Source organism: Ovis aries, chromosome 10 (assembly GCF_016772045.2).
Source record: "Ovis aries strain OAR_USU_Benz2616 breed Rambouillet chromosome 10, ARS-UI_Ramb_v3.0, whole genome shotgun sequence".
Lineage (NCBI taxonomy): Eukaryota > Metazoa > Chordata > Mammalia > Artiodactyla > Bovidae > Ovis > Ovis aries.
Genome location: NC_056063.1, coordinates 47,658,494 through 47,680,611, shown reverse-complemented (window position 1 = coordinate 47,680,611; position 22,118 = coordinate 47,658,494).

Below are 22,118 nucleotides of genomic sequence, written 5' to 3'. Positions count from 1 at the left end.
GTACCCAGCTATGCCTGAGTCAACAGCTCAGGATCGCAAAATCTTCCCCCAAGGAGAAATGCCAAAGGAAGAGAGTTGCAGGGAGGAACAGCAAATACTTTGAACACAGTATGATCTCCCACTTGGAGAGAGAGGATCAAAAGGGTAACTAACTGTTGTAGCAGAGAGTGATGGGTTCACCATTGAGTTCTCTTGTTTTCCGGATAGTACAGCTAGACATTTTTTGGCCTCCCTTAGAAGTAGAGTGGACACTTGACAGTTTTTCCAAAGCCAGAGTTGTTTAACCAGTGTTGTCACTACTGCTTACTTTTATGAGTCAGATCAAGTTCATGACCATGCTTGAGTTCAACAGAGTGAAAATACAGAATAGTTTTCTAAGGAGGAATGCCAAAGGGTGGAGCATCCCAGGGTAGGGCAATGAATGTTTTGGATAATAATACAGTCTACCATGTAAAAAAAGAAAAAAGTGCTAAAAGACGCGGTAGCAGGGCTGCTGATGTGTTAGTGATCCCCTCTCTCTTTCTCATATGCCAACTAACTGGAAAGACTGCCAAGGACCAAGTAGAGTAAATTCCCAAGATAGAAGTACCTGAGACCTTGAAGGATGGTGTGGAACAGGTCCTCTGCTCCACACTGAGCTGAGAAAGGAATGGGGGATAAACTCATATATTTGAAGCCACCAAAGTGTCAGGTGGTTTTGTCATCATTGCTACAGAATAACCTAGTTTATCTTGATAAATGCAAGTCACCATGGCTGAGACAGTAAAGAATCTTCCTGCAATGCAGGAGACCCAGGTTCAATCCCTGGATCCCAACCATCCATTGAAGAAGGGAATGTGTACCCAAGCCAGTATTCTTGCCTGGAGAATTCCATGGATAGAGGAGCCTGGCAGACTATAGTCCATGGGGTTGCAAAAAGACGAACATGACTGAGTGACTAACACTAGATATCGTGTTAATATATATGATGTCAGTCCAAAGAAAAAATATTTTGAGCACTGTGGTAGGATGAAAATTATGTTTCCCCAGACATATATGTCCTAGTTTCTGAAATCAGTGAATATTCAGTTCAGTTCAGTTCAGTGGCTCAGTCGTGTCCGACTCTTTGTGACCCCATGGACTGCAGCACGTCAGCCTCCCTGTCCATCACCAACTCCCAGAGTTTACCCAAACTCATGTCCACTGAGTTGATGATGCCATCCAACCATCTCATCCTCTGTCGTCCCCATCTCCTCCTGCCTTCAATCTTTCCCGGCATCAGGATCTTTTCCAATGAGTCAATTCTTCGCATGAGGTGGCCAAAGTACTGGAGTTTCAGCTTTAGCATCATTCCTTCCAAAGAACACCCAGGACTGATCTCCTTTAGAATGGACTAGTTGGATGTTCTTGCAGTCCAAGGGATTCTCAAGAGTCTTCTCCAACACCACAGTTCAAAAGCATCAATTCTTCAGCACTCAGCTTTCTTTATACTCCAACTCTCACATCCATACGTGACTACTAGAAAAATCATACCTTTGACTAGATGGACCTATGTTGGCAAAATAATGTCTCTGCTTTTGAATATGCTATCTAGGTTGGTCATAACTTTTCTTCCAAGGAGCAAGTGTCTTTTAATTTCATGGCTGCAATCACCATCTGCAGTGATTTTGGAGCCCCTAAACACAGAGTTTATCACTGTTTCCACTGTTTCCCCATCTATTTGCCAAGAAGTGATGAGACCAGATGCCATGATCTTAATTTTCTGAATGTTGAGTTATAAGCCAACCTTTTCACTCTCCTCTTTCACTTTCATCAAGAGGCTCTTTACTTCTTCTTTGCTTTCTGCCATAAGGCTGGTGTCATCTGCATATCTGAGGTTATTGATATTTCTCCCAGCAGTCTTGATTCCAGCTTGTGCTTCATCCAGTCCAGCGTTTCTCATGATGTACTCTGCATGTAAGTTAAATAAGTAGGGTGACAATACACAGCCTTGACGTACTCCTTTCCTGATTTGGAACCATTCTGTTTTTCCATGTCCAGTTCTAACTGTTGCTTCCTAACCTACATACACATTTCTCAGGAGGCAGGTTAGGTAGTCTGGTATTCCCATCTCTTTCAGAATTTTCCACAGTTTGTTGTCATCCACACAGTCAAAGGCTGTGGCATAGTCAATAAAGCCGAAGTAGATTTTTTTCTGAAACTCTCTTCCTTTTTTGATGATCCAACGGATATTGCCAATTTGATCTCTGATTCCTTTGCCTTTTCTAAATCCAGCTTGAGCATCTGGAAGTTCACGGTTCACGTACTGTTGAAGCCTGGGTTGGAGAATTTTGAGCATTAGTTTGCTAGTGTGTGAGATGACTGCACTTGAATGATAGTTTGAACATTCTTTGGCATTGCCTTTCTTTGGGATTGAAATAAAAACTGACCTTTTCCAGTCCTGGGGGCACTGCTGAGTTTTTCAAATTTGCTGGCATATTGAGTGCAGCACTTTCACAGCATCATCTTTTAGGATTTGAAATAACTCAACTGGAATTTCATCATCTCCACTAGCTTTGTTCATAGTGATACTTCCTAAGACCCACTTGACTTCACATTCCAGGATGTCTGACTCTCAGTGAGTGATCATATCACCATGATTATCTGGGTCATGAAGATTTTTTTGTACAGTTCTTCTGTGTATTCTTGCCACCTCTTCTTAATATCTTCTGCTTCTGTTAGGTCCATACCATTTCTGTCCTTTATTGCGCCCATCTTTGCATGAAATGTTCCCTTGGTATCTCTAATTTTTTTGAAAAGACCTCTAGTCTCTCCCATTGTTTTGTTTCCCACTATTTCTTTGCATTGATCATTGAGGAAAGCTTTCTTATCTCTCCTTGCTATTCTTTGGAACTCTGCATTCAAATAGGTATACCTTTCCTTTTCTCCTTTGCCTTTCACTTTTTTTCTTTTCACAGGTATTTGTAAAGCCTCCTCAGACAACCATTTTGCCTTTTTGCATTTTTTTTTTCCTTGGGTTTGGTCTTGATCCCTACCTCTTGTACAATGTGAACCTCTGTCCATAGTTCTTCATCCTATGTAAAACAGGACCTAAAGAGGAAGAAATGGTGTCAATGCAGAGGTGATTAAGTTAAGGATGTTGCTAGAGTGATTATCCTGGTTATTAGGGTGAGCCCTAAATGCAAGCATGACTACCCTCATAAGAAGAGGGAGATATGAACACAGACAGAAGAGGAGAAGGTGCTATGAAGACAGAGGCATAGATTGGAGGGATGTGGCCACAAGCCATGGAGTGCCAGCATCACTGGAAGCTGGAAGAGACAAGCAATGGGTTTTTCCCCAAGCTTCTGGAAGGAACACAGCTCTGCCAATACCTTGACTCCAGCTCAGTGATGTTGACTTAGGACTCCTGGCTTCCAGAAATGTGAGAATAAGTTTCTACTGTTGTAAACTGCCATGTTTGGGGTAATATGTTATAGCAACCACCGGAAACCAATAAAGCCCCGAGATTAAGAAATGACAGAAATCAAGTGCCAGTGCTCAGCTTCAACAAGGGTGCGTCCAAAGAAGAGCAACCAGGGAGGTGCTAGGTATAAAACTTTGATGACTTAAAAGTCACACAGTTGATAAACTGAATTCATATCATTGTAAACCATCCTGAAGTTTGAGAACAAGAATAAAGATCAGCAATTAACCTTGTGGAAAAGCTCTAGCATCCTGCTGCTGCTGCTAAGTCACTTCAGTCGTGTCCGACTCTGTGTGACCCCATAGACGGCAGCCCACCAGGCTCCCCCATCCCTGGGATTCTCCAGGCAAGAACACTGGAGTCCTAAGTCTGCATATGAAAAGTAACTTGAGATCTGGAGATATTATGAGACTTGTTCCCAATAAAACAGCTTAATCATGGAATTAGTGCTAGAATATAATTTTTCCTATCTCCCAATCCTCAAGGGTATTAAAACTGCAAAAAATAAGGCTCGGTGTGTGTATGTATGTCTGCGTTTATGTGTGTGTGCATTGGTTACTAAGATGAGACATCACATTCTCTCCTGAATTGAAGTATTCACTCCTTGGGCACTGAGTATTGGCAACAGACACCCCACAGGCCCATGTGCCTTCTGTGTATCTGATTAGTCTGTGTGATATACAAAGTCCTCCTTCCCTTGCCTCAGGGTAGGACAAGTCTGCACCATCCCAGCTTCAGGGCATTCCATGTAATTCCCCCAGGCTTTCTTGTGACCATATCACAGTCCATATTTCCTTCCTGTTTTTTCCCTGCTTTCTTCACTCCTCCGCAGGTGGTTGGTTCTTGAGAGAACTGCCTCACAGACTCTCTGTAGCCTAGCTTCCACTGCAGAGTCTGCCTCCCAGTGAACAGGAGCTGTGATGTCCCTGAAGGATGTGGGCAAGATATTAAATGCATTCTTCATGTCTTCAAAGGGTAGAACTCAGACCAGTGAGAAGATGCCCTGGGGAAGAACACCTAAGTTTAATATAATCAGGGATGTTCTGCCACTTGTATCTGTTTAAAATGGAGTAAGAGAACTTCCAAAGTTATGATCACCTGATAAATATCCATTTTGGACACTATCATCTGTCAAAAATATTTCACAAAAAATGCTTAATTATACATTAGTGTTTTTCAGCAAGGATTTATTGAACATCCACTGTTGGCCAGGGACTGCTTTAGGTGCTGGATGAGTAGCAGTCAATAAGAAAGACTCAGTTCCTGCTGAGATGGAGTTTACATTATAATGGAAGGAGGCAGACAAGGAACAGCTGATAAGGAAATGCACGTTATAATTTCTGACAGTAAGTTTTATGAAGAAAATAAAGATGTTCATGTTAGACAGTGGCAAATGGAAAAGGGGAATGAGCTCTTCGCCAAAGTGATATCTTAGTCCACTTGATCTGCTATCACAAAATACCCAGGCTGATAAAAAGAAAGGATTCGGGCCATTTGTAGTGATGTGGATGAGCCTAGAATCTGTCCGACAGATTGAAGTAAGTGAGAAAGAGAAAAACAACTATCCTATATTAATTCATGTGTGTAGAATCTAGAAAAATGGTGCTGATGAACAGATTTGGAGGGCAGGAATAAAGACACAGACATAGAGAATGGACTTGTGGGCACAGGAGGGAAGGAGAGGGTGAGTTGAACTGAGAGAGAAGCATTGATGCATATATACCATCATGTGTAAAATGGATAGCTAGGGGGAAGCTGCTGAATAATACAGGGAACTCAGCTCAATGTTCCAGAGAGGTGGGGTTGAGGGTGGGAGAGAGGCTCAGGAGGGTGGGGATATATGTATAGTTATAGCTAATTCATGTTGTTGTATAGCAGAAACTAACACAATATTGTAAAACAATTTTCCTCCAACTAAAAAATTCCATAGGCTGTGTGGCTTATGAACTATCTCACAGTTTTGGAGGCTGGAAGTCCAAGATCATCCTGTTCCAAGCCAGCATGATCAGATGAGGACCATCTTTCTGGCTCACAGTGAGTGCCTTCTTGCTTTTCCTCACAGAGGGTAAAAGGGGCTCAAAAGCTCTCTGGTGGGGAGGGGGCTCTTTGATAAAAGCGCTAATTCCATTCATGAAGGTTCCATCCTCATGACCTAAGCGCCTTCCAAAAGCCTCAACTTTGGAAGTTAGGATTTCAACAACTGAATTTTGTGGGGACACAAACATTCAGACCTTAGCAGGTGGTCTGGGATTGTCTCTGAGGAGATTTGGAGAGAAATCTGAGTTATGCGCAATCCACACAAACATCTTAAAGGAGAGCACCATTGGCAAGAGAAACACATTTAGTACCTTGAAAAGGGACTGAACCTGATGCTAATTATGTAGACCCTAGCAAAGCGAAGAGGAGCTTTTGTATTGTGAGGGCCTTCCTGAGGTGCAGGTATGGGGCTTCACTGGGATGGGGGACAAATCATTCAGGGAGAATTGGCAGTGAAGGTAGAGAAGGCCAGCTTCACCCTCACTGCTTGGACTCTCCTCCTGAGTTTCCTTTCTACCCTCCCTTGGCCACTCCCCAGATACCCTAGATTCCCCTATCACAGCAAAAACAACAGCCTGGAAATCTCACACTGAAATGTATCCCTCCCCAAGAAGCACTCCTATCTGTCTCTACTTCCTATTCCACTTGAGTCAGTAGAATCCATCCTAATGAGAGTTCTGTAAGGCCCACCGCAATAGCTGCCTCTGGATCTGGGTCTTTGTACTCTGCCTTCTTTCTTGTTACCATGGATGGACTCTCCTTTCTCTTAAAAAACACCTCCCCCTCCACTTGTTTGCTCTCTTCCACCCCAAACACTGACACAGTAATTCTCCCCTATCTCTCTTCTGTAGCAAGTGCTCTTGCTTTGCTCCTGTCCTCTTCCTTCAGCATCAAAAAGTGCTGTGATTTCTGCTATATTAAAATAATTTCTTGTACCTATAATTTGAAAAGACACATGAACCCCAAGGTTCATGGTAGCACTATTTACAATAGTTAAGACATGGAAGCAACCTAAATGTCCATTGACAGATGAATGGATAAAGAAAATGTGGTACCACAAACACGGTGGAATACTGCTGCTGCTGCTGCTAAGTCGCTTCAGTGTCCGACTCTGTGCGACCCCATAGATGGCAGCCCACCAGGCTCCCCCATCCCTGGGATTCTCCGGGCAAGAACACTGGAGTGGATTGCCATTTCCTTCTCCAATGCATGAAAGTGAAAAGTGAAAGTGAAGTCATTCAGTTGTGTCCAACTCTTCGCCACCCCATGGACTGCAGCCTTCCAGGCTCCTCCATTGTCAGCCATAAAAGTGAAATAATGCCGTTTTCAGTAAAATGGATGGACCCAGAGATTATCATTTGAATATATGATACAAATGAACTCAATTCCAGAGATCAGAAAACAAATTTATGGTTACCAAAGAGGAAAGGGGAGGAGAGATAAATTAAGAGTTTGGAATTAATATGTGTACATTACTGTATAAAATACATAAGCAACAAGGACATACTGTATAGCACAATTATACCTACAATTTTGTAGTTACCTATAAAGGAAATGAATCTGAAAAAGAATATACATTCTTTTGAGCCCATTTCCTTTTGAAGATACTTCTCTGAATACCTTTGCCATTAAACTCCCTAAAAGTGTGGTCTATATTGTCTCTCTCCAGCCTCTCTTTTCTTATGCTCCCTTGAACAATGGAGCTGGCCACATCCCACCCCAAACACACAGACACCAACTTTACTTCTGGAAGCCAATGCTGCTCAATCTGAACAGCCAGTTTTTTAGTTTCACTCTTTGACTTATCAGGAGCATCTGAAAAAGCCTATTACTTTTCTTTGCTGAGATACTTCTTCATTGGGCTTCCAGGACTTAGCATGTTCCTGGTTTCCTCTCTTCTCCCTGACATTAGCCTTTTAGCTCTGAGTTTGCCTAAGAACTAGACTCTGGACTCCATCTTTTCTCTTAATATTTCATTTAAGCACATGGCTTCAAATACCATCAATATGTAAACAACTTCTAAATACATTTTAATGCAGTTTTGCCACTGAAGTCCAACTGACTTTGGAACACGCAATAAGATTTTCAGAGTTAACTTTTCATGATTTAATTTCTATCTTCCCTGCAACCTCCTCCACTGACATCTCAATAAGTCGTGGTTGACCTCTCCTTTCTTCTTCCATCCCACATTCCATGTAATGGCAAATCCTACCACATTGCCTTCAAAGTATGTTTTCGGATCTGACCAATTCTCAACATCTTCTATGTTCTTGTCCTGACCTGAGTTGCCATCTTCTTCCTGCTGGATGATTTCAGTAGGCTCTTACCTTTATCAGTAAGTCTGTCCTTGTCCCATTGCTCCAACCAGTCGTCCCTTAAAAAAAGTCAAGTCACATTACTGTTGGAGAAGTTCCTCCAAGATTTTCCATTTTGCCCAGTACTCTTGCCTGGAAAATCCCATGGACGGAGGAGCCTGGCAGGCTGCAGTCCACGGGGTTGCTAAGAGTTGGACACGACTGAGCAACTTCACTTTCACTTTTCACTTTCATGCATTGGAGAAGGAAATGGCAACCCACTCCAGTGTTCTTGCCTGGAGAATCCCAGGGACGGTGGAGCCTGATGGGCTGCCGTCTATGGGGTCGCACAGAGTCAGACATGACTGAAGCGACTTAGCAGCAGTAGCAGCAGCCCAGTATCAAGGCCAAAATGGTTATAATGTTGCATCTAAGTCTTAATATTCTAGTTCCTAGTTACATTTCACCAGGTCCTAATTGCGGCATGCAGGATGTCTGGTTGAGCTGTTCGAACTCTTAGTTTTTGCATGTGATATCTAGTCCCTTGATCAGGGATTGAACCCAGGCCCCCCTGCACTGGGACTGTGGAGTCTTAGGCACTGGATCACCAGGGAAGTCCTCTGAATTGCATTTCTAACCCCATCTCCACATACTCTACTTACTGTTGACTGAAAAAAATGCACAGCTTAAAAGTTGAGAGTTATGTTCCATTTGGCAGACTTGCTGAGGACTTGAGCCTAGAAGAGAGCCTCTCATATCTCTGAGGGACTGCTCTGAAGAGGTAAGGGAGAGGCCAGGACACATATGAGTTTTTGCAACAAAACCAAGTAGTCAGAACATCAAAAGATTACTTTGAATTAAAGAAAACCAGATAGCTCAAGTTAATAAATTTAACATTTTTCTGAGTATGGGAAGATGCAAGAGTCTGGGCTTATTGAAATCACTCCTTTGATCTGCACCTTGTCTATCTAGGGCCAGTATCCGGCTTTTCTCCATCCTGAGTCCCTTCAGGGTACACGGCTGGGGACAGCTGCAGTGGCTGTTGGCTTGGAGGTGGACAGCCTGTTTGTCTCCAACCTGAGTCCCTTCAGGGCTGCAGTGGCTGATGGCTTGATGGTTGCAGCATCCTTTGTTTACTGATATGGCAGGTGACATTTTTCATCCACATTCCTCACTTTGATTCTGCCACACAAGCATTTTGCTGTTACTCAGACATGTTACTGCATACCTGCTCAGGGCTTTGCACCTGCTGTTTTCACTGTCTGGAGCACTGTTTCCCAGATAGTGCTCATGTCACGTTTCTCCGGCCATTAAGCAAATACTACTTTCTCTGTAAAGAGTCGGACACGACTTACCAACCCAACAACAGCCTTCTCTGTGAGGCCTTCTTGGACTGCTTTCCTTATTTATTTACTTACACTAATATGGCTAGTACCTGTATGGCTTTTACTATGTGCTAAGAACTGTCCCAAAGTATATTACATATACTAACTCATCTAATCATCACACTAACCCTGTAAGTTAGTATTATTATTATCTCCACTTTACAAATCAGAGCACTGAGACGCAGGTTAGGTTGAATAATCCGCTGGAGGTAACAGAGCTGCAGTGTGAGAAATTCAGGATTCATGGTAGGGCAGAGGAAATGCAATAGGCAGGGTAAAAGGCCTGGATTCAAGTTCTGCTTCTTTGTAACTGTGGGCTGCTTCATTTAAAATGCTACCCTGACACAAGCTACCAGCTCTACAATCCCTTGTGCCTCTCTCTCTTTTTTTTAAGTAACACTCATCACCATCTACTGAAACATATTTTTCGATTCATTTACTCATTCATCTTCTCTCACTGAAGGATAGGTCCCACAAGGGAAGATTTTTGGTTTTTGTTTTTTGTGTTCTTTTTTACTGATACACCACCGCTACTTAGAATGGTACCTGGAAGATAGTTAGGGCTCAGTAAGTATTGACTGACTGAATGAATATAATAAATACATAGTTTGGAATAAAGACTTCAAGTGGTGATTCTGGAATAAAGCACACACCTTGTCCAACTTCTTCCACCCTCACTCATCTTCTCACCCTTGTGATGAAAAAACGCTAACCCCATTTTCAAAACATGAGTTGAATCCTGCCCTTTTATTTATTCTTAGCATATTCTTAAGCAAGTTGTTTCATCTTCCTGCTTATTTTACTTCATTCATTTATTAGAGAATATAATGCCAAGCTGACTGGGCTGTTTTGACAATCAAAGAAAAGAAAAGAAAGAAAGTGAAGTCGCTCAGTAGTGTCCAACTCTTTGAGACCCCATGCACTGTAGCCTACCAGGCTCCTCCGTCCATAGAGTTTTCCAGGCAAGAGTACTGGAGTGGGTTGCCATTTCCTTCTTCAGGGGGGTCTTCCTGACCCAGGGATTGAACCTCGGTCTCCTGCATTGCAGAGTAAAGCAAGCATCTGGGCCACCAGGAAGCCCCAAATAATATGGGGTATTATTACTAAGAATCAGGGTAGTCACTGATTCTAGTACTGATTCTAGTCACTCTTGAGAATGCTTCATTTTGAGCACAGATCCTAAGCTGGATTCTTTTCTGTGAAATTTTGAATGCTGTGTTTTTTGTTATAAAAGTGAACACAGTGAAGACGGATATAACTTTGTAGAGACTGCTTCGACAGCATCCTGTGTTCATAATCACATATTTTTGATGGTAAATGTGAAGAACAAACTAGGGTGAAGGGTGCTTCAGGGAGGACTGAAGAGGGTCAGAAGTTTTGAGAAAGATGACCCAAAGAAGGGTTCACTCTTGTAGAGCAAGACAATAATATTTTAGCAAGATATTAAGAATTGAGTTGTTCAAGAGAGAAGAGGCTTAAAGAAAACAGAAAATAACCCTACTGATGGCTTACTCTATTCATAAAAGTCTGCTATTTCCTCATCTTTGTGAAGATTATGAATAGATTTGTATAGAAAAAGAAGATAATTATGTGGAGTAAATTTTATCTTTTCAGCAGCCATTTTCCTTATTTACAACAATCAGGTTTCCTTTTGGGAATTACTGCCATTCTCTGGGGTGAAGTCTTGGTGACATTGTAGTCACAGTACCATGACAACCCACAGGGCAAGCAAGTAGGATGGGCAGGTTCTGAGATGCAGGTCCCATTAACCAAATGCTTCTTTTCAGGCTGGTACGGGCACAGGCAGGCACCTGATGAAATTGGAACCGGGACTCTTAGGACTGGAACCTTGCAGAGAGTGATGCCAGCAAGAAGACACGTCTGGGGTTCCCCTGTTCCCAAGACCCGTACCAGAGAAGGTGAGTAGATCCTGCATCCCAGACTCCCAGAGAAGAATTTCTTGCTCCTGTAGCTTCTAAGACTAGTTCTCCATTCTTACCTTGTTTTTATGAGCTGCCCAATAGTCTCCCATTAAATTCTCCTCTTTTAAAATCTGAAGTTACTTGCAAACAAATCAGCCATGATACAACTAGATCAGAACATTGACAATAGATTACTTCTACAGATCACTCAACTGTCCCAACTCAATACAGTCACAGGTCACCCTCAGCTTGTTCGGTTGAAATCTTTTCCTCCAAAATTATGCTGCTGATGGTTTCATATTACCAACACATGATTTCTACTTAATATCTTCCTGAGACAGACATTTGTCCATTATAAGTAGACTAAAAGGGCACTATGTTTTGTCAATGACATTTTCCTGGGAAAGGAAAAAAGCTACAGAGGGGACCTATAATAGTCACCACTCCTCTCTGTCCCATCTCTCCACCAATTGCAGCTGTGCTATTGGTCAAAATACAGAGATAGTACTGTGAATATGGCTTTGTTAATATAAAGAAAAAAACCAGATATAGAACAGAGAAACTAATATAAGCAGTGTTTTCTTATCCTAGTTTTCTAATATAATTTTCTGTCTTTTTCTCTTTGCTAATCAGAATTCTGTCATCACATGAATTTGCTATCAACTTTAAGTACTGATTCTCAAGTAAAAATGGTTTAGACATTAAAGTAGGGGCATACAAGATTACCTATTTATTCCTAAAGTTGACTAAAAAAATAATAAAGAAAAAAAAAGATATGTCTATAAGAACAAAGAAATTGTAAATGAGAAAAGTAGATGAGAGTTCTAGATAATAACTGTTTTTAAATTAGAGAAAACCAACAAATGCAAATTAATTTCCACTAAGGAACTCTGAATAGATTTTAAATGAGAGGCACCAGATAAGTCTGGAGCTGGAGGGCATGGACAACACTGAGAAAGAATGTTGGTTCAAGTCTTTAAGGAGCAGTTAAACTCTCCTCGCTAGAGTGGTTAGCTGCGATTTTTGTAGAAAGTAGAGTGGACAAATATTGTTCATTAACTGAAATGACACAGCATTTTAGTAAATTTTCACAAACTTTTGGAAGAACCCTTTTTTTAACCAAAGACAAAATGACATTTGGTTAAAGGTTCACTGGGGTTTATTACATTTGATGTCTGAGATCTAATGATGGGAAAGATTGGAGGACAGAGGAAACATTGGTATTGGTAAAGTTGTGTGATTAGTCCATAGAATTCATTTTTACTATTATCTTTACTTTTTCATTTACTTGAATTTTTCCATGATAAAAAGAAACATCTTAAGCCCTTACAGAAAAGCTCAGATATTGGCAAAGTCTACTTACTGTTTTGCCTCTTCTTCTCAGAAACTTACCTGAATTTTGGGCTTAGTTGAGAGGCCCATTAAAGAGAACAGCTAGTTTATTCTGTCTGGTGCTATTGTTTCTCACGGATCAATATTTCTCCTCCATTGTGAGGCTTAATATGTCTTACAAGTGGTTTAACACAGAGGCACTTGCGGCTACCCCTGAGTGGAGGGTGGTTACTGAATGATTGAAAGAACAATTGAAATAAACGTGAGTCAAGGAACAGAAGAGAACAAAAAAGCGACATCTCCCTGCAAGTGATAGAGTGCTCTTATTAGAGGCTATATGAAGATTACAAATTATCTTTGGATGTTATGTCTGTTCACTTCAGAATTGTGAATGGCCTTTCACTTCTTAAGATATACAGATGTTATTCATCATTACCCACCTGACTCTTTAGAGAACTGAAATCTGTACTTCACACATCAAATTGCATTTAATAAGAAGCATAAGTATTTCAAGGTTAGGGTATGCATCTTGCTTCCTTAGAAAATTACATAATAAAGGAAACTTAATAAGGGTAGGAATGAGAAAGACAGGCATCAAGCAAGAAAGACAAAAGATGGATGGAAGTGAGATGGTGGGAAAGGGAAGGAAATGACATATTTTTCTTTCAAGTCTGTGCCTTGCTCTTATTTGAGAACAGTCATCTGATTCATGCTTATACTCTGTGTCTGATTTATTACCAATTTCATCATGAGTGCCCAGCTCCATTGGCTCTTGCCCATTTGTCTCCAAGGTAGTGAAACCACCGTCCACACAATAACTGTACCAGTTGACCCTGTTAACACTTTTAACTCTCAACTTAAACGTCTCCTTTTGCTAGTTATTTTTAGATTTATTGTTGTATGGGATGTGTATGTTGTATAGCAATATGATACCTATGGAATGTTCTGCACTGTGTAAATCAATCACCGTAATAGCATCTCTGGGTGAAACTAGGGGCAGAGAGGACAGGATGAAATGGGACAGAGAATGGAATAGAGGAAATGGGCAGCAAAGAGCGACAGAAAAGGGGGAGGGAGGGATATGGCTGGAAAAAGTACTTAGGAATTAGGAACAGTGAGTGTTAAGGGAGACAAGAGAGCGAAGAAATGAGAGAGCCAACTAAAAATGAAGATTTAAGGATGACTAAAGACAAAAGCAAAATTAAGAGAGAAAATTATCCTAAAGAGCAAAGGAGATTCAGAAAATAAACTCAGTAAGTGCATTGGTAAATAACTGTACCTGGGCTTTAAGAAAATAATAGAATATTAAATCTTGCTTATCCACAGGATAATGGAAATGCATCTCAATAAACAAATTCTTTATTGCCTACAGACAGGAACCACAAATCATAGAAAACTTTATTTGGGGAAGTAGAGTCTTTTAGTTCCCCAGGAGCTGGTAAAAATGGTTAGAATTAAAAATGGAATAAATAAAATAGTGATCAAATGCCCTGGTGAAGAAATACAAAATTGAACAGATTTTGAAGTTTTAATTGGGACAAATAAAATGCAATTCTCAAAATGAAGTCTTGAATAAAAAAGAGCTTTCCTGAATTTTCACTATCAATTAGTTAAACGTTGGACCATACTGCCTTTTATCTCATTATTTATAAGTGATGGGAAAACTTTACATAAGTAGTACCCACTTCTCTGTCTATTTGGTATCCTCCCTAAGCATTCCTTATCTCTAGTATGTCTTCTATTGAGTCAATAATGAGAAAAGATTTTGACTGCTCCCTGCCGCCCCCACCCCCACCACCACCAATATCTTGTTGTAGAGCATGCTATGCAGTGATACACTGCCAAGACCTCTATGATGGTTTATTTTATCTCTTCAGAATAACTTGATTTTAAAAGAGCTATAATTAAAGTTTAGCCTTAATTATGGAATAATCTAATAATCTTGCTTTGTCATTTTCTTCTTGAGACATTCAACATTTCTAAGTGTGCTTGACTACTAAACTTTCATGCTTGGTTTTAGGCAGAATTATAGTAATTGTTTGGGAATTTTTAATTGAATGAATAATAATAGAGGTGAAGGCTCTTTAGCTAATTTCCCTAAGAGTTCACTTGCTACTAAATAAGCATGAAAGATACTTTCTCTTTCCATTATATTTTTATGTGAATAATTATACCACTTAAAGTTTAAATAGGCTTCAAGAGCTAAACATAACATCTTAACATGAAAGTCAAAAAGAGCATTTTTCCTTGTCATTAACTTTATTTTAAATGTGTGCCTTACTAATCTCTAAATGAATTACTTTGTTTTGAATTCACATTTGAAAATCAAATGAGATTACAAATGTAATGTTTAAAATTATGGATATATGGCTATGGATATTTGAGATAAAATAACTATGGATGATCCACATTGAAATATGAGTTAAATGGTATGCTAATAATCCTTTGATCTAAGAATGATTAAATTGATTTTTGGTTATGCTTATCCCTTATTCTCCTCAATAACGTAATCCCCCATAGGAAAAAAACATGAAATAGAATTGAAACTATATTCTTAGTTTTTTTTCAGATATTTTTAACCAAAAATATAGGTTAAAGTTAAATTTCTTTAATTATTGCTGTGCTTCAAAGATCAAGTGATTTTTTTAAAGCCAAATTATTCATAAAGTTGACTTGTTTTTGTCCTCAAGCCAGATTTTACTGAAAAATTGTTGTGAGATTATTTTATTTGTTGAGATACAAATTACAAAAATGAGCCTTGACTTTTTCAAAGTTTAGTTGTATTAAACAACTTCCTGTAAGACAAGTTTCAGCAGATCAGCATAAAATTTTCTTAATTTCATTACAGTCTGTAAATTAAAATTAATGAGTCTGACACCCACAATTAACAATGAAAAATGCAGATTGTTATAATTACTTAAGCAATAACATTGCTTTACATAGAAGACTTAAGGTGCTCCACAAATTATTTACAAGTGTTACATAAAACACAAAAAATGACAATTTCAATTTATTTTGTCAATGCAAAAAACCAAAATCCTTACTAAAACCTTTCTCGTTTGGGAATCTCTCTCCATGCATAATTAAGCAAATTTGATTGCAATTAAGCCTGGCTTCTACAGTAGAGTTTTAATTAATGCAAATCTGGCATCCACATCTATAAGATTAATTTTAGTGAATTAAAAGAAAACAACAAAGCAGATTTGAAAGTGCAGTTGTATTGTTGAAAGGACAGAATTTAAAAGCTGGTTATTTTTCAGCCTTCCATGTGTATAGCCTTTGACTTAGACTTTAAAGTGTGGATATTTTATTCAGATTTGTTGTTTTGTTTTTAAATGCCTTATTAAGCAAGACCATCAAAAGTACACAAAGCCACTTCAGAAAGACATCTTAAAATTCAATATACACTGGGAGCAGGGTTTACTCACATATATATAGGTGTATATGAGTGTGTATATGTGTATAAATATGGTTATACACAGACACACTCATACACATACTCTCTAGTACCTTTGCAGAATTAGATATGAAACTTGTCCACAAATACACATAGATTTTGTTTTACATGTTTTCAAAGTAGGTTTAATGTTTATATCTCAAGCTTTAAAATACTGATAGAAGTATTATAATTGAGGCCATATTGTCTTTAATAAAAATGTTTAAAAGGTGGAATATCAGCTAAAGCATAGAAATCAGTTATATTAGCATGTGCATATTTATTGTTAATACCATTTGATGCAATTTTATTTAATTTTCAAAAGAAATTTCCCCACTCCTTATGTTCTGTTTGAACATAAAGATACAGACATTGTTGAAGACCTATTAAATAATTGTGTCCTAAATACATGACATGGTTTGGAGACAAACTTAAAGATTTTGATTTTTAAAAGTTTCTGATTACTTAGAAAAAAATCACTTGTTTGGAAAAGATATTGCTATTAGCAGTAGGATTTCTTTATATCCAAAGCTTTAACCTCTTTTCTCATTGGATGGATTGATGAGATGTTTGTTAAATGTGGCAGTGTTTCTATCTCCATTTGGCAAAAGCCCTAATACCATGGATGTCAGGTAAAGTGGAACAGCACAGAACTTGGAAAGGAGCAGGGGGACCACTAGTTTCATAAGCCTCAGCCAACAGCCAAAGCCCTGGTAACATAGCTGGTAAAGAATCTGCCTGCAATGGAGGAGACCCCAGTTAGATTCCAGGGTCAGGAAGATACCCTGGAGAAGGATAGGCTATCCGCTCCAATATTCTTGGACTTCCCTGGTGCTGCTGCTGCTAAATCACTTCAGTCGTGTCTGACTCTGTGCGACCGCAGAGATGGCAGCCCACCAGGTCCCCCGTCCCTGGGATTCTCCAGGCAAGAACACTAGAGTGGGTTGCCATTTCCTTCTCCAGTGCATGACAGTGAAAAGTGAAGTGAATTTGCTCAGTCATGTCGGACTCTTAGCGACCCCATGGACTGCAGCTTACCAGGCTCCTCCGTCCATGGGATTTTCCAGGCAAGAGTACTGGAGTGGGGTGCCATTACCTTCTCCGGTGGCTCACTCGTAAAGAATCTGCCCACAATGTGGGAGACCTGGGTTGGGAATATCCACTGCAGAAGGGAAAGGCTACCCACTCCAGTATTCTGGCCTAGAGAATTCCATGGACTGTTAGTCCATGGGGTCTCAAAGAGTTGGACAGGACTGAGCAACTTTCATTTTCTTTCATTTTCTTTTTTGTTTCAGCCAGCAGCCACTTCAAGCATATGAAAGCATTGAAGCTGGGAAGTAGAGAGTTTACTAACTTTGGAAAATGTTGAACTGGTGTGGCATTTTCTCCATTTTCTTATCCCCATCATGGACAAAGAAGGGCTTCTTTTTCCTTATCCCCAGACTTGTGAGAAGCAGGACTTTGAGAAGATATTTAGAGAGATTGATAATGATGCTGATGTTGGATGCTGGTGTTGACCCTGCTAAAACCTCAAAGACAAGAGGCTGTCGTGGAAAGCTGAGGCTGCTAAGTAGAGAGAGAGACTGGGCTGGACTGAGGGCTAATTTCAGCAAACATGTTGCCAAGAGAGCTCCCAGGAAGCTTCCACACATGGGAAATACACAAAGGTTCCCATGAAGAAAGAGTTAAGTTAGTCCATTTGTACAGTCTAGTGAGCATTGGCTTTAACACTCTCCAATTCCAGAAGGATTCATTGTCTGTTTACCAGGTCAAGTAAAAGCTTTGTTCCTGCCATTTGTGCTTTGCCTTTTCCTTTTCTACTTTTCACCAGCTTAGAAAATCTAGACGCATAGTGGGGAGAAAGGAACACAAGGGATGTGAGTAGAAGCTTAGTAAATAAAAAAGAAGTCATCCACCCTCTTTGCTGCAGGCCTAAGACTGGGGGAGGTTTGGACTTTAGGTGATGTTTGGCGTTTTTATGATTACACAGACTGTGCATATTGGATATTCAATAGTTACACAAATAAGGTAATTTAGACAGATCAAGAGCAAGTCAAAATAAGTAAAATTGTAATAGAAACTAATTATTGAGCACTTACGTACCATTCTGATTTCAGTCTACAATGATGTCAAATCTGTATTGTCTTTTAATGGATTTCTGTGAATTTATTCTTAACAAAAGGCTTCAGATTATAAATAATTATGGATTCATAGGAAGTTATAAAATGTAGTAGGGCTAGATCCCAGGTACCGTTAATCGTATTTCTCCTAATGATAACATCTTACAAAACTATGGTGTACTATCAAAGCTGGGACTTCCCTGGTGGCTCAGTGGTAAAGAATCTGCCTGACAATGCAGGAGACATAGGTTCAATCCCTGGGTCAGAAAGATTCCCTGGAGAAGGACTGGCAGCCCACTGCAATATTCTTGCTTGGGAAAATCCCATGGACAGAAGAGCCTCATGGGCTACAGTCCATGGGGTGAAAAAGAGCCAGACACGACTTAGTGACTAAATAGTAATATCAAAGCTGGGAAAGTGACATTGGTACAATCTACAGAACTTACTTAGAATTTGTCAAACTTATTTGTCTTTTAATGTTTCTCATATCTTCTGTGCTTTAGTATATACACCATCTACTCAAGTAGACAATTTTTAATTTATGGGCTGCATATCTACTGTGGCTTTTTGAAATTAGAGTACACAGGACATTCACAGTCTAGAAGGAGGTGGTGGTGGTGGTTTAGTCGCTAAGGTGTGTCTGACTCTTGTGACCCCATGGACTGTAGCCTGTCAGGCTCCTCTGTCCATGGGATTCTCCAGCTAAGTATACTGGAGTGGGTTGCCATTTCCTTCTCCTGGGAATCTTTCCGACCCAGAAATCAAACCCTGTCTCCTGCCTTGCAGGCAGATTCTTTACTGACTGAGCTACAAGGGAAGGACTGTCATATTCATAAAGAACTATCCTATTTCATCTAATTTAAGATTTCATCTGTTGTAAGATATGCCATTGTTTTATATGACACTAAGAAATAGGGGAATCCCCTGGCAGTCCAATGGTTAGGGTTCCAGCTGAGGGCGCAGGTTCAATTCCTGGTTCAGGAACTAAGATCCCACAGACTGTCCAGTGTGGCCCTCACTGCCCCCATACCCCTCAAAAAAGAGAGAAGCAAATTATGTCAAATAATAACATTTTTGTCATTATAAGATAATACTGATTTCAGAGATAGTAAATGTAGAAAAAGTGCATTTTGAAATTGACAACATATAGTATAATAAATACTATAATAGCCCTAGTTAAATAATTAATGGAGAAATTTATTTCCTGGGGTAGGAAATTGAACAGTTGAGGCGTGGCTAGGCGTAAAGCACAGAGATAATAGGGCATGAGAATAAGAATTTAAACGACAATCGGTGCTTGCCAGATGGTGAAAAGCATGAAGGACATTCCAGGCAGAAGAATAGCCCCTGAAGTGTGGGCCCATGAAGAGGGTCAGGACATTCTTCAGTCATATGTAGTGGATAGTCAGGAGTATGCAAGGAGGGACAGACAGGGGCTTAGGAATGAGGCTAGAAACGAGGCTAGAATTAGTTGGTCAAAAGCCACAAACAATGCTCTAAATGGAATGGACTTAGGATATGTATTCACTGAGGAGCATTTAAGCAGGAGAGAGGCATAATCTGTTTTAGAAAAGTCTTACAATGACCTACGGATGCATTATAGGAGAAAAAACGAGAAAAAGAGCAATATTACCAAATGGTATTAGGTCTGCAAAATTAATTACCAAAAGAAAATTTTGATTAGACATAGCTTTCTTTCCTTGAGGAAAAAAATGCTTAAATATTAAAAAAAAATTTTTATGTGGACCATTTTTAAAGTCTTTATTAAATTTGTTATAATATTGCTTCTGTTTTATCTTTTTTTTTTTTTTGTCTGTAAGTCATGTAGGATCTTAGTTCCCTAAACAGGGATTGAACTTGTGCCCCTGAATTGAAAGGTGAAGTCTTAACCGCTGGATTACCAGGGAAGTCCCTAAGATATCTCTTATAATTAATACGTGTGTGTGTGTGTGTGTGTGTGTGTGTGAGTCGCTCGGTCATATCTGACTCTTTGCAACCCCAGGGACTGTAGCTTGCCAGGCTCCTCTGTCCTTGGAATTCTCCAGGAAAGAGTACTAGAGTGGGTATCTATTCCCTTATCCAGGGGATCTTCCCCATTCAGGGATCGAACCCATGTCTCCAACATAATTATGTCGAAATGAATACCCTCTTTAACCTAACCTCTCATTATTAGAGATGTCTTTCTTTCAGGTCCTAGAGCATATTATTTAATTGTGGTTCTAAAATGCTTTTTCAGTCTAACTCATTTTAGGTTCTTTTGCCTTCTACATTCCATGTAGATGATAAGTCTCTTGGTAGTAGAGGACCAGTCACCACTACACCTGTGGAGAGGCACAGGGCAGAGGAAATAAAGCAGGAAAATTGGAGTTCTGCAGTAGGGCAGACAGAAGAAAATGGTCATTTGATGTAGGCGGTCGGAAATAGATTAGAAAGAAATAGATGTCTGAAGATGCCTAGGAAGTGGAATTCATAATCCTTGAAGATAGTCTATGAGGGTATGAGGGACAGACAGGGTTCTAAAAGTATTTGTTTTTGGCAAGAACCGCTGGATGAAAAGCTACTTTTTACTGATCCAAAGAAAACTGGAAATGGAAAAGTTTGGGGGATAAAGCTGATGTGGGCATGTCATATTTAACATTTCTTTAAGAACACGACTGGCTATATCATCTGTGGGGCCCTTGTTTAAATTTCAGGACAAAGACAGCAGAATCAAACAAGCATAAGATTCTTGTGACTGCACAGGTTACAGGTAATGCCTGTTCCAAGTAATGCCTGAAAAACTGGTCCTGAGATCTTCAAACAAGATCTTAATTAAGTAGGTGGTTTTATATATGAGTTTAGATGACTGCTCTGAGCTAAAAAAAAGAAAAACAAACAAACACACACAGAAGTCAAAAGATTCTGGAAAGTAACTAAAAGTAAGTAATGACTGAATCCATTTGGGGAGAGAATATAAAGTAAAAAGAATGAAACTTGACATTTAAAAATGGATAAAAGGAGAAACGATGAAAAAAAAAGTAAAAGAATGGACAGAGATGTGAAAGAACATTTGCCTCTCCTTGTAGTTTTCATGTCATATTATAGTTGCCCTGCATTTGTTCTGAATGCAATAACAGTGCAAACTGTTTTTTTTTTTTTCTTTTTTTTTTCTTTCCTTTTTAAAATCTCTTCATACCAACACTGGAGCAGAGGCTTTCATAATTTACTAAGTTAAAGTTAACCCGAAAACATTTTAAATGACCAATCTATTTTATTATGGAGATTAAGAAAAATAGAAAGCCTCTCTCCTGCATGTTGATGTACCCAAGAAATTAATGGAAGGTCTTGGAAATCAGTTGGAGACACTGATGGAGAAATAATGAAATGAGGCAAGAGAGGATCTTCTAAGGTCTCAGGGGATCATGATTTGAGGAGCAGGATGAACTCATCACCAGTTGAAATCTAATTTTAAAAATAGAGAAGACTATGTCCAAACTCTTTGATGGACTTTTTCTTATAGGTTTATATTATTTTGTGTTTACACAGTTCTTTATTTTTGTAGATTTAAGAAAATTTTAAAGGGACTCTTGAGAGTTCCTTGGACAGCAAGGAGATACAACCAGTCCATGATGCTGAAGCTGAAACTTCAATACTTTGGTCACTTGATGTGAAGAACTGACTCATTTGAAAAGCCCCTCATGCTGGGAAAGATTGAAGGCAGGAAGAGAAGGGGATGACAGAGAATGAGATGGTTGGATGGCATCACCTACTCGATGGACATGAGTTGGATAAGCTACAGGAATTGGTGAAGGAGAGGGAAGTCTGGCTTGCTACAGTCCATGGGGTTGTAAAGAGTCGGACATGACTGAGCGACTGCACTGAACTGAACTGAAGAAAATTTTAGCCTGAGAACTAGTGATTTCATACCATAATATATCTAACTATTTCATAAAACTGAAAAGGAACCCTAGTCGAATAATGGATAATATTTATTTGTTACAGTGGACTGATTTATCTTCATTATTCTATTTTATTCTCAAGTCAGCTTTATAAGGTCAATTGTATTATCTTTGTTTTACAGATAAGGAAACTAAAGCATAGAGAGGTTAAGTATCTTGTCCAAGATTTGCTAGTAAATGATGAAGACAATAGTTAGTTAGATGAAGTT